This window comes from Podarcis cretensis (assembly GCF_951804945.1).
Source record: "Podarcis cretensis genome assembly, chromosome: Z".
Classification (NCBI taxonomy): domain Eukaryota; kingdom Metazoa; phylum Chordata; class Lepidosauria; order Squamata; family Lacertidae; genus Podarcis; species Podarcis cretensis.
In genome coordinates this window covers 48,144,888-48,158,627 of record NC_137184.1, presented here as the reverse complement: position 1 = coordinate 48,158,627, position 13,740 = coordinate 48,144,888, and the positions used below count along the sequence as shown (strand labels likewise).

The 13,740-nt window shown below is 47.6% G+C and overlaps 1 protein-coding gene across 3 annotated transcripts in view; it reads right to left on the bottom strand.

The window, feature by feature from the left end:
• The window catches only part of PLS3 (plastin 3), a 65,398-nt gene extending 52,093 nt beyond the window's left edge, over nt 1-13,305 (bottom strand). Inside the window, exon 1 of one of the 3 annotated variants that reach the window (XM_079962797.1) lies at nt 13,169-13,305. The gene's annotated coding sequence lies outside the window, so the exon portion shown is untranslated. Of the gene's footprint in view, nt 1-11,829; nt 11,849-13,168 lie in introns of those variants that run through there. The other 2 variants (XM_079962798.1, XM_079962800.1) reach the window with 2 other exon arrangements.
• Between the last annotated feature and the right edge of the window lie 435 nt (nt 13,306-13,740).

The window sequence follows — 13,740 nt, the reverse complement described above, 5'->3', positions numbered from 1 at the left end:
ATCATCCTTGTTTACTCAAGAGTCTGATGTTTCTCCGTCCTGGAGAAATGAAACACAGGGACAGCCAACAGCTGATGCTAAATGGACAGGGGAAGGGAAAACTACATCCGCTTAAGAAAAGCAATCCTGACATGTGGAAAGCTTAAATTGTCACTCCTACATTGCCGTGAGAAATCACCACCCCTTTTTATTGTTATTTTAAAATGTATTTCTTGCTTGATCCCAAAAGGCTTAGCACAATTCATGTGCACAATATATGAATTAATTTTGAAAACCAATCCCCCCACTGCTCCTGAGTTTCTTCAATACTGGATTGTTAACTGTGTGATTTTGTTTTATTTTGCATTTTGTTTTACTGCCATATCTAAAATTATGACCTGCAGTTCTGTTCTTACATACTTCTTTATAACCAGTATACTGTTAAGTGCTATACCAGGGGCTCCCAAACTGTGGTCTGTGAGTTTCACTCAGGCAGTCCACCACATGTCTGCATTAAAAATTCATACTGATTTTTAATTGTATTTTGAATGATAGAACAGTAGGGTTGGAAGCAACCCAAATAGCCATCTACTCTAACCCCCTGCAACGCAGAAATTGCAGGTAACGAATGCAGGAGTTGTAATCCAGTGGTGAAGGCTCAGCTTGTAAGCCATGATGCTGCCCCACCCCCTTACCTGTTGGTGGGGTCGATCAGCCCCACCCAGTTCACAAGCAGCAGGACCTCACTGGTCAAGTATGTCCCATGGAACATGCCAAACTTGCCCACGTGGCAGTAGTGCTGCTGGAAGAGGGCAGGAGGAAAGGAAGGCTGGGGGCAAAGGGCAGAAAAGGCTTTACCACGCAGGGTGCCGAAGCCCCCAGAACAAGACATTTCTCTCCCGACCTCACCCCCCCCCAAAAAAATCTTTTATTTCTTCTATCGTGTTTTATTGCATTACCATCTGAATTCTGTGGAATCATTTGGCATCCAGCAAAACATGCTGCAATTGGCAGAGCAGGGAGAAAAGTGGTCCACCATGACCATCAGCAATCTTCAAGTGGTAAAGGTCGAGGATTCAACCCAGGAAGGACAGAGAATGGGAAGAGCCCAAGCCTGAAACCCTGGAAAGCCACTGCCAGTAGACAAGCCAATGGTCTGAACATGGTACACAGCAGCTTCCTCTGCTCCAATGACCTCACTATCCACACATAAGAAAGCGAGGAAGGCTATCAGGAAGCCAGGTCACCAGACAGCAATGCTCATGACTGAGACACAGCAAGTGACACATGGGATTTAAGCCATTTAAAGCAATTCCTGGTTATGCAAATGTGCCTTGAACAGGGGAGGACTGCACCCAGCAGCTATGAGTAAGCTTTTCAAAAAGCCCATAAAAGCAACTGGCCCACCAGAATTCTCACTGGCTACATCCCAGACCAACTCATTTTTTTAAAAGTATTCAGCAGCAGCACCTGAACGGTGTGCAAACCTTCAACAAGACAGGAAGTTGTTGCAGAGTTCTCCATTCCTGAACATTTTTCATCTTAAGCATGTTAGGTGGAATGATTCCTGTTCTGACAGCTGAATTACTCCTGTGAAGCACATTCAAATGAAGCCTGACTCCACAGAGACAAGTAAGCACTAGGCCTGGGCGATGTATTGATACATCTTCCAGGATCAGATTGAGGGCCGGATCGTGATAGCGTTTGACCCAGATATTGCAGGTACCTCGCTTGCCAGTCAGCTGGCGCCTTGACTTGCTTCTCCAGCCAAGCGGGCAGATTGCCTACTTCCTCCTGCTCTGCCCCTGCTCTTGTGGGGCCAGTGCCCCTTCTTCCTCCCTCCGCATGCTGGCAGCAGCAGGGGTGGTAGCAGTTTCACCCTGGTGCCTCGCAGACGAGGACCAGTGCTTCTTCCTTTTCAACATCATCATGATGCTCAGCTGGTGATACATCACAATGTTGAGAACCTAGTATCGCCCATCCCTAGTTAGAATGTAAGAGTAGCCCTGCTGAATCAGACCAAAGGCCCCTCTACTGCAGCACCCTGTTCTCACAGTGGCCAAGCAGATGTCCTTTATGGGAAGCCTGCAAGCAGGACCAGAGCTCCCCTCCTGTGGTTTCCAGAAACTGGTATTGGGAATCATGTTACCTCGAACCATGGAGACAGAGCATAGCCATCGTGGCCAGAAGCCACTGATTTAGCTTTCACTTCTCAAGGATGTGAAGGCTAAAGGTAAAGTGAAACAAGACTCATTCGCAGGCTCACTGGATAGGGGCCTTTACATCTTTTTAAGTCTGCCGTCTCCAATGTTCCTGGAGTTCTGCAGCATTCCGAGTTACTAATTCAGAGCCTCATGTCTTCCAGATTAATCATTTGCGAACACTACTGCAGAGATGGTGTAGAAAGAATGCAAGCTAGCATATGCTGCTGGGTAGCGTGTGTTGCGGGTTCTTGACACATGTATATCACAAAGCAGCTGTCTGCAACATTTGCTGAGGGGAGGGGAAAGAGGATAACTTCTGGGACCATTTGCTCGAAAGGGACGCATGGGAAGAGAACTCCTCATGTAGGGTTAAGCCAGGGAGCTAGCTCACGCTGTGGAGCTGAGGATTTATGAAACATATGGGCAGACAACTGCTACGCATACTGAGCATCATCCCGCAATGTGTGCTAGGGATTTCAGAGCTGGGCAAAAGTTACATCTGAACAGGTGCCCCTCAGCCCTCCAAGACCCACTGAGCAAAGCAGTTCTCAGAAGATTCATTTATTACATCTGTTCACCCTGCATCAGTTTTAGATACTCTGGTATATAATCTAATTGCCAAATAGTACAGTTGCGACAATGGAATGCGCAGGTGCTTTTCTGCAGTGGGGTATTATTATTATTATTATTATTATTATTATTATTGCTCATCTCACTTCTATGCCACTTTATATTTTGAAGAACAAATCTCAAAGTGGTTTGCAGCACGTTTAAACATCAAATAAAACAATCCATTACAGTGGTACCTCAGGTTACATATGCTTCAGGTTACAGACTCCGCTAACCCAGAAATAGTAGCTCGGGTTAAAAACTTTGCTTTAGGATGAGAACAGAAATCGTGCCCTGGCGGCACAGTGGCAGCGGCAGGCCCCATTAGCTAAAGTGGAGCTTCAGGTTACGAACAGTTTCAGGTTAAGAATGGACCTCCAGAATGAATTAAGTACGTAACCAGAGGTACCACTGTATAAAACAAACTCAAGCTCCAAGGAAAATATTTCAGATCCTTCTCTAAGTGGCATTTGGCTTTCCCAGTTGCCATCCTGGCATCCAGAGAGCTCCATGTTGTCACAACTGGACCGCACCAGTTGCAGAATGGCTATTTTCTAACACTACCCTGGAGATCCCACTGAAATGAACATACAGTGGTATCTCGGGTTACATACGCTTCAGGTTACATACACTTCAGGTTACAGGCTCAACTTACCCAGAAATAGTGCTTCAGGTTAAGAACTTTGCTTCAGGATGAGAACAGAAATTTTGCTCCAGTGGCACGGCAGCAGCAGGAGGCCCCATTAGCTAAAGTGGTGCTTCAGGTTAAGAACAGTTTCAGGTTAAGTACAGACCTCCGGAACGAATTAAGTACTTAACCCGAGGTACCACTGTACATTGGAAAGAAAGCAGAAAACTGCAAGCTGCAACATTGTGAGAATTGCTTATTTTCCTTTAAGAACTGGTGCTTGGGGTTGCTTGCCAACCTTTCTCTCCCCATCCCTTTTCCCTTTTGTGCCATGTCTTTTGCCACGGTCAATAACATGCACCCTTAAGATGCCCTCCTTGATATTTGAAGGGCCGCCTCCCCTCTGTGAAATTAGGCTTGGAAGAAGCATTATATCATACTCAACAAAACTGGCCACGATTTGTTGACAGCTTTGTAAATGCGTCCATCTGCCCAAAGGGACTCTTCTACAAAAAAAAGGCTGTCTTATTTTAATTTGCTGCTGTATGAACAGTTTTGGCAGATGAGCAGGGTTAAAAAATGCTCTAAATAAATAAATAAGAGGCTTTGGTGCCAATTAATTGGCTGAATTTGCACTACAACCTCGCAGTGACATTATAGCCTCACAACAACCCTTTGAAGCTGGTCAAGCCAAGTTACTGCCTTTCCCAAAGCATGTGAGCTTTAAAGTTTGGGGCAGCAGTGGCGGTGGTAAGATTTGAACCAACATTCCTCTTAACACTACAGTGTAGTCATTCTTGTGTGGCCTGAAGTTCCAGATTCTTTATACAGCTGTTTGCAATGTGAACACTCACACAAACACACATGTGCAAACGCAGACACAGAGCTTCTGGAAGCTGCCACAGTAGCAGACAGATCCTTTCAGAGGCGACAGGAAGGGAGGTTGAAAGAAATGTAGCATAACCCCCTTTCATATGAGCACCTCGGCTCCTGTAAAGGAAATTAAATGCTCAGTTGAATCAACAGCCAGAATGCAGCAAAATGAAAACTCTGCACTTCCTGCACCTTGGCTTACAGCTACATTCACAATTCCAGAGAGAGGGAGCGAGGAAGAGAGAGAGGAGGAGGAGGAGCAGCAGTGGGGGGGGAGGACTGGGAGGTTCTACAGTTCTGCAACTCTAGCGCCCAACTTACCCCAGGTGCAAATGAGGTCACATCGACACCAAACATTTAAAACACATGGCTTTCCCCAAAGAATCCTGGGACCTGTAATTTGTTGGAAACTGTGGCTCTGTGGGGGTAAACTCAAGTTCCCAGCCATAAGCTCTAAAATATATGGTGTGCGTCTGAGCAGAAAACACAACATTTTTGCAAGGGGGTATTTCATGTTGAAGTCAGGTGGTTGTGTCCTCCAAAGTGAAGTCAGTGGCCCTTTTAAAGCCCGCTCATTGACAGATAACTGACTAATGGGACAATTTGACTCTTCTTTATAATTACAAGTTTTCCATAGGCTCTCTTAAAAACACCAAGAAGACAGGAATATGTTTTCAGCCTTAGCTGCATTTTACAGTATCCTCTGATATTCCACATCTGATTTTTGTCAATAAGGAATGAGGAACTGCATAGGACCACTATTTTTTGCCACAAGGACCATCTCTCCCAATATTAACCGTCCCAGACTCTGTTCATCATCTGAGGGCCTTCTTCATGTGCCTCCTCGTGAGCTCCAGAGGGTGGCAGCATGAGAACGGGCCTTCTCTGCGGTGGCTCCCCAGGGAAGTTCGACTGGCATCTTTATTATATATATTTTAGGTGCCAGGCAAAAACATTCCTCTTCAACCATGCCTTGGGCTTATTAATATTCTACAGCTTTTCAAATATGTCTGTGGGAAGTGGGGGTTATTGTTTTGCTGTTTTGCTTTTAATTATTTACTTGCTTTTATTCTCTGCTTTATTCTGTCAACCACCATGAGATCTTATGACAAAGGGTGGTATATAAAGCTAATAAATAAATAAAAACTACCTGAGATGGTATATTTCAAATGCTATGTTCAGCTCCCAGTCTTCATACATGGGGCTCCCATGCAGCCTGCCTGCCCTCCAACCCATACCTCAGTTACGGATCACTGGTTAGCTGAACTTTAAAGAAGCATCCCACTTTAAACAGCCATGGCTTTTCCCCACCCAAAGAATCCTGGGAGTTGTAGTTTATTAAGTGCGCTGAGAGTTGTTAGGAGACTCCTATTCCCCTCACAAAGCTACAATTCCTTGAGTTCCCTGGGAAAAAGGATTGATCATTAAAATTATCTGGAAACTGTAGCTCTGCGAGAGGAATAGGAGCCTCAGCACCCTCAATGAACTACAGCTCCCAGAATTCTTTGTGGGACGCCATGATACTGCTTTAACGGTATAGTGCAGAGGGGGCTATAGAACTGCTGTAGGAATCTGACAAGCATCCTTGGAATTATGCACATCATTCACTATGCACAATCATTCCTAAACCAATGCTTCAATGCAGTAATGGCTCCTCCATCTGTTAACAGCAAAGCAGTATTGGGCGGAATCCTGTCAGCGTTCATTTGCAAGTTTAATTTATACATGAGAATGGAGAACAAGATTTCAGCCTACAGACTTAATCTAAAAGCTTTGTTACAAGTAGCAGCATCCCTGGCTCCCTTCTAAAAGATCCATCTGAGATCCAAAAGTCCCATGCTGTACCGACTAAGCCTCTCCACTGAGTAAATGGAGTAATCCCCTAAGCACAGAGAGGAAACCGGTTATGTCTTGACATACAGAGAGCTATAGAAGCCCCAAGATCAGGGATAGAGGAATCTTTGGCCCTCCAGATGTTACTGGACTCCAACACCCAACTGCCTCAGACAGTATGTCCAATGGACTCAAGGATTATTGGAACTGTAATCCCAACATCTGAAGAGCCACAGGTTCCACATCCTTGCCCACGATTATAGGCTTGAGTTTCTCTGATGTTGTTTTCCTTGAGGCAAAGTCTCTGTACTGAAACTTTTAAGTTTCTCTGCACTGAATTCTCTGCAGTCCTAATATCTATGGTGACCTTTGCTTTTATACTGACAATTCTCTTGGTGTGTTATTTCAAATGCGAGAAAACACATCTGATTCTTGCCTCCAAAATGTTAAAAACCTGTGACATCTGTTGCACTTAATAGCCTTTATCTGCAGAAAAGAGGAAGAAAAGCCCACAAAAAAACAACAGGAAGCTGAGTTTGGGTTGCACATCCACATTCCACTGGGATTATGCAAGATATAACAGCAACTTGATATTGTAATTCAGTGGTGTTTGCTTGGGGATATATAAATAATACTCTGGGGTTGGGGAGAGTAAAGAATGAAAGTTCTAAAACACAGGTAGTAAATTTCCCAGAGGACTTTTCAACCTGCTGTAAAGAATGCTTAATTTCATATTTCAATGTTTTGATATACAACCCCATCAACTCAGGACCCGAAACGAACTAGTTTTTATCTTCATCACAAGCTCAGCATCTAACCTTAAGTGTATAATGTCTCTGAAACTGTGCCAGTTTTGGCATTTGACAGGAAAGCCAGAGATGCTTTCAATGCCTTGAAACTGGGGGACGGGGTGGAGAGATAGAGACGCCAGTCTGAGAAATTGTCTAGCGCACAGATCTGTCTTTGCTAATAGAACAGTCATCTTGGAGCTAGGGTGTGGCTGCCCATTCTCTCCAATAAAAAAGCACTACTACCGTTCTCAAAAGATAATAATGAATCAATGATGCTTCTGAGCTGCTAAGTGAAAATCAGAAGGGTCACCACCACATGGATGCCCAGGAGTGCTTCCCTTTGCAGCAGTAAAGGCTCAACAAAGCAAGTATCTATTGGAGTCACTGCCCCAGGGAGCCTTGAGCAGCCAGACCCACTGCAAGCCAATTCATCTTAATGAATCAGCCCATTCAGAGAAGACTTTATCTGGCAGAAGTGCAGTTATCTCCAAATGAGGGGCCCCATGGCAGGAGCAGAAACCCCCAGTTTGAGGAAGAAGTTGAGACAAAGCATGCTGGGGTGAGGGCTTCTCAAATTTTTTTAAAAGTGTGCTTTAGTTTAATAAGAGCCACATGTGCTTTGAGAGGAAAGGGATTCAAGGAGGCTTCCCGGGATGTGCATCTTCATTGCAGCCAAGCTTCAGCCTGGAGGCTAAACCTTCCTTTCCTCTCCTCCTGCTGTGTCAGTTCAGTGGGAGGTTATTTGTCAGAGGGAATATATACCCCCTCCTCCTATTACTGGTGGAGAAGGCATGGTTGGCTTGGGGGGGGGCGTCCTTCGGTTATGCCACAAACTGCCCCCCAGCAACCCCCCAAAAAAGGTTGATGAGATGTGTGGTGCCTTCCAGCAAGGAATGTGGATATCAGGGCGTGATAGTAAAATAGGACCCTGTGAAGGAATGGATGGGGGGAAAGGAGGGGGAAAGAGCAACAAAGAAAATCAAGTTGAGGTTCGTGCAAATGAAGAAGTTTTCCTCCCCCACTCATAGCATTAGGACTTGTGGACATCCCATGAAGCTGAATGTTGGAAGGTTCAGGACAGGTGAAAGGAAGTCCTTCTCCATGCAGTGCGTGGCAGAACTGTGGAACTCCCTCCCACAGGAAGCAGTGAGGGCCACCAACTTGGGTGGCTTTAAGGGGGGGATTTAAATAAATTCACAGAGGAGAAGACTATTAATGGCTACTTGCTTAGTGGCTTTGTTCTCCCTCCGCTGTTGTTTGAACTGCTGTTGCGCGGAGGTCCTCCATGTTTGCTTTCCATAGGGATCTGGCTGGCCACTATGAGAACAGGACGCCGGACTAGTTTGGATGGATCCAGCAAGACATTTATGTTCTAATGGATTTGCTATATACACACACACAAAAAAAGGCAATAGGTTTAAGATTTGACTTTACAAAAAACTGTTATAGTCGCAAGTATTAACACAAAGAGGAGAGGCATGATGTTAAAAGAGAGGTGGCAGCAGTTTCATGTCCACACTCCTGCAGGGGCAGAGGCAGCACTTTTGGAGTTGCAGGGGAGGCAAGGAAGGAGGGGGGCAAGAAGGTAGACAGAGGGTATTTCAGGTTTATGGTACAGCAACCACTAAGTCATATTGCAGCACAAGTACCAGAGTTGTTTGTGTTATCTGCATGCCACCTTTTGCCCTGACTGGAACGCAAGAAGGTTTACACCAATTAATTAATTAATTAAAAAAAATTAAAACTTACTAGTTAAAAAAACTAATCTATTAAAATCCTGATAATAAAAACAGCATGGCACTGTTAAAAGCCCTTTCCTTTTTTTAAAAAAATGCAGTCAGTTCCCAAGAGCCTGACAGAATGAAACAGGCTTTACCTGTCAGCAGAAGGACAACAAGGAGGGAGCCAGTCTAGCTTCTCTAGAAAGGGAGTTGCGAAGTCTGGGAGCAGCCACCAAGAAGGCCCTCTCTCACGTCCTTACCAAGTGGGTCTCTGAGGGTGGTGGGACTGAGAGATGGTTCTTCCCTGAAGATCCCAGAGCCTGGGCAGATTTGTATGGGAGAAAATGGTCCTTCAGACAGCCTGCACGTAATGGCTTTATAGGTACAGTGGTGCCTCGCAAGACGAAAATAATCCGTTCCGCGAGTCTCTTCGTCTAGCGGTTTTTTCGTCTTGCGAAGCATCCCTATTAGCGGCTTAGCAGATTAGCGCTATTAGCGGTTTAGCAGCTATTAGCGGCTTAGAAAAAGGGGGGGAGGGAAAAAACTCGCAAGACTCGCAAGACGTTTTCATCTTACGAAGCAAGCCCATAGGGAAATTCGTCTTGCAAAGCGCCTCAAAAAACGGAAAACCCTTTCGTCTAGCGGGCTTTTCGTCTTGCGAGGCATTCGTCTTGCGGGGCACCACTGTATTAACCAGCAGTTAGAATTGCACTTGGAAACAGGCTGGGAGCCGGTGGATCTGCTGTAACAAGGGAGCTCCCTGTCACCAATTTGGCAGCAGCTGTTTGAGCCGGCTGGAGTTTCTAAGCTCTTTTCCAAAGGCAGCCCCATGCAGAATCCATTACAGTAATCCAAACCGGATGCAAGGAAGGCGTGTGCCACTGTGTCAAGAGTTTTTGCAAACGCTGCCAAGTTCTTTTGTCAGTGACTTGCTCCCAATAATACAAACAGCCTTTTAAAAAGAAGATGACCAGCAAACCAAACTTGGGGATCCAGATGAAATGTCTCAATCAGCATTGGTCACATCTGTTGTGATCAACACATTCACAAGGCATTGTTACACCACTTTAACAGTTACAAGACTTCCTCCAAGTCTCTCGGGAACTGTAGCGTGTTAATGGTGCTAAGCATAGGTAGCTGCATAAGGGGTCTCCTAACAACTCTTGGCGCCCCTCAAGGTACTACAGTTCTCAGGATTCTTTCGGGAGCAGCCATGACTGTTAGTGGAATAAATGGTGTTTCTGTCTGCTCTGGCACTTGTCATGGTGTCCTGTTGCACCAGAAGCAGTTTAGTCCTGCTGGCCACATGACCCAGAAAGCTGTCTGCGGACAAACACCACCTTTTTCAGCCTGAAGCGATATGAGTGCCACAACCCCATAGTCACCTTTGACTGGACTTAACCGTCCAGTGGTCCTTTACCTTTTACCTAAAGTGAAATATGAGGTTTTTTAAAGGTATGCTGTGGGTGAGACCATTATCACAAAGAACTCAGGAGTGATGCTGAAATTAGCTCCTTAATACCACAGAAATTCAAAACACAACACAATTAGAAACTTGTTTGTTTGTTTCTAAAGTGAAGTCTTATATGTCCCTAAGCCCCAAAGCAAGTTTCTGTGTGCCTCCATGGCCTGCCCCCTTTGAAATCCACAACATTCCCCCCCCCCACAACCCAGTTCACAACAGTCATAAATGTGTGCTAACCTCAGATAACAACAGCAACGAACTTGGGGTGACACCAACAAATTAGAAACTTCAGCATAGTAAGACTACACCTGTTTTCACACCACATTTGAGGCACATTATTTCCCCAACAGAATCCTGTGAACTGTAGGTGGTTTTTCTTTTAAGGTAAAGGTAAAGGGACCCCTGACCATTAGGTCCAGTCGTGACCGACTGGGGTTGCGGTGCTCATCTCGCTTTATTGGCCGAGGGAGCCGGCGTACAGCTTCCAGGTCATGTGGCCAGCATGACTAAGCTGCTTCTGGCGAACCAGAGCAGCGCACAGAAACGCCATTTACCTTCCCGCCGGAGCGCTACCTATTTATCTACTTGCACTTTGACGTGCTGTTGAACTGCTAGGTTGGCAGGAGCAGGGACCGAGCAAAGGGAGCTCACTCCGTCACGGGGATTCGAACCGCCGACCTTCCGATCGGCAAGTCCTAGGCTCTGTGGTTTCACCCACAGCACCACCTGCGTATCGGCAAGCACTAGGCTCTGTGATTTAACCCACAGCGCCACCCGCATCCCTGGTTTTTCTTTTAAAGGCTGCTGCAAAATGCAGTTCCACAATGGTTAAATTGCGGTTCCCAGGATCGGGGGGGAGGGGAAGTTTGCATCAAATATGCTTTAAGTCTATGGTGTGTACATGGCCAAAGCATGGAACAAGGCGTGTTGAAAATACCTGATGTCCACTTGAGGATTACAGCAGCACGTGTTTTGATGCCAAGGCACACACGAGGGCAGGGCTTTCAGAAATGATAGGTAAGTCAAGTCAAGAGAAAGTACATCCATTTCTCTGGGGGACATACCTGCCTATTCGTGTGGGGGGGCCTTTGATCAAGTGTGGCACACGAAGGGAAGCGAAGGGGAGATCCCAAGAATCAAACCAGGCATTTGAAACTCAAAGGGTGCTCTGGCTGAAGCTGAAGAAGGGAAGAGGAAGGCGAGGAGGCTCCTGACAGACACTCTGCCTCTCTCTGCACAGCCTGGAAATGGAGCAGCTGCGAATTGCAATACTCTTCCCCATTCAGCACTTCCCCCAGGGAATATGGAGCCACTTGCAAGTTGAGATGGGGGAAGAAGCAGAAGAAAGGCGAGTTTTGGAATGTGTCTCTCACACACAAAGATTGGTGAACATAGGAAAAGTCAATGAGTCACACAGCTCAGTCCAGTTAGTCACTGGGACATGCGAAAGGTCTGCAATTCACTCAAAAAGGTCTGCAGCTCACACCCACCCCCTTGAATGGCAGCAGGTGGAAGGCCACATGCAGCCAGGCAGTTTAGCGTGCCCACGTGCAAACTGTTACCAGCTGCTTTTATGTCCGTTGAACAGAGGGCCCCAAAATTAACCTTGCAGCCAGCATTTGCCCTGTGCACTACATTTCTCAGTGGCAGAACCAAGCAGGTTGGAAAGGCAGAGGCACCATCTGCCTGTGGCTGGAAGCAGGGCAGCTTGTAACTTTCCACTCACCTGAGAATCAGCAGCAAGCGAATCAGAAGCAAGAGTCCAGTGTGCTAAGCTATGTGATGCTACAAGAGGCTCTCTCTCCCACTCCCTCTCTGTCTAGTGTAGCCTCCACTGGGCTGCTGTAAGAGTGAGATGAGTAGCCACCCATGCAGGTCTTACAAAGGGTGGGGCCAAGGAGCCAGCTGCAGAAGAAAGGGGGAGGGCAAGAGCAGGCGCGCTCACATCTGCACCAGTTCTTTAAAGCACATTCTTCCACCTCCCCCAAAGAACCTGCAATGCTAAGAGCTCTGTCTGGTAGCCTGTCACGGATAGTGGAAATGTGTGCTGTGGGAGTGCCCATAAAGAACAGCAGATAACCTGGGGGGAAATGAGGGGCCAGGGCGAGTGAGCTCCTCTCCCAACACACTTCATGCTGCTTTACATGCACTTAGTACTGAACATGCAACCCACATGGAAGTGGTCAGGAGCAATGAGCATCCACACTAGTTTTCCATTTTATAGGTGGGAACTAGGAAACAACGCCCCCCCCCCTTTTCTCAAGCACGTGCGACAAGTTTGGTAGTCTGAAAGGCCCTTTTGGAAAGGGACGTACAGACCCTCCCGGCATGTTCCCAGAGCCCTTGCAAACGGCAGTCTTGCAGAGGAAACGCGTTAGGACACAGGAAGCGCTGACTTGGTCTACGGGCCCATCTGGTCAAAGTATCCAGAGGTAGACTGCCCCTGAACATGGAAGCCCCGCGCAGCCACCGCAAATAATTGCCGGCGACTGACCAACCACCCGCTTCCGGCACTAATTTCTCTTACTCCCACGCGCCCTTTCAAAGCCATCGAGCTTAGAGGCCCCGTTGCATATTACAGCAGTCCTGGTCAGTCCGTCTCTCTCTCTCTCTCGCTGAGGAGCATTTTTCCCTTCTGGGGAAAGCATGACCGCCGCCGCCCCAACCAACCCAAGGATCAAGAGTGCTTTGGCGGCATTACCTTGGAGAATTTCTCTTTGGAGCAAGCGCGCTTGGCGCCCCAAGCCCCCTGCCCTGCAGCAGCCCCCTGGAAGAGTCCGGAGAGCACCCCACCCCCGCCTACAGCAGGCCATCCTCCCAGCTGGCCTCGCTCTTGCTGCCCAGCCCGGCCTCCTGGCCAGTGGCCCGAAGGAAGCAGGGCGGGCGAAGCCCCCACAAGCTGAGGCAGGCGCCACTAATAAAGGCACGTGCGCTTCGCTTGCGGGAGGTGGGGCGGAAAGGCTCCCCAAGTTCTGCCAGAATCGGCCGGCGGGAAAGTTGCAGCGCCAAAGGAGCCCCCGAGCGCGACCACACCCCCGGCCTGGCTCGCTGGCGGGGACACTCACAGTTGTGCGTTACGCTCTCCGACTGCCTCTCTCGCTCGCGCTCTGCTCTCCGACTGGCACCGCGGGCGCCTCTCAGCTCCCTAGACACCTCCCCAGCCCAGGAGCATCGCTCGGCCCTCCCGCTCCCCCACCCGCTCTTCAAGCGCCGGGGTCCGCCCCTCAGCCGAGGAAGGATTGGGCCGAGCGCCCGCACATCAAGGCCGATCCGGGAGGCGATTCGGTGGCAAGGAATGTCTGTTACTCTCCAGAGGCGGGGATTGGAGGGAGGCTTGCCCGCCCAGGTAAAATTAGTGGTTGCTCAACTCTTAGCGGTGACTCCGAAGCTGAGGGAGCCGAGCCCGGATGAGTTAGTTTCACGGACTGACCCCTTGGGAATCATCAGGCGCTGCAAACAATATATGCTAAATGCAATTGCATGTTAAAATGAGGCATGATTTTAAAATGAAACACACTTTAAGTATTTCTGTCACAAGGAAGTTTTCCCTGTATGTCTCCTGTATCTATGTTCTCATGCATATGGAGATCATGTGAGTGTGCATATTTGCCGTTTGCAGCTGTTTATAGGGGTCTGT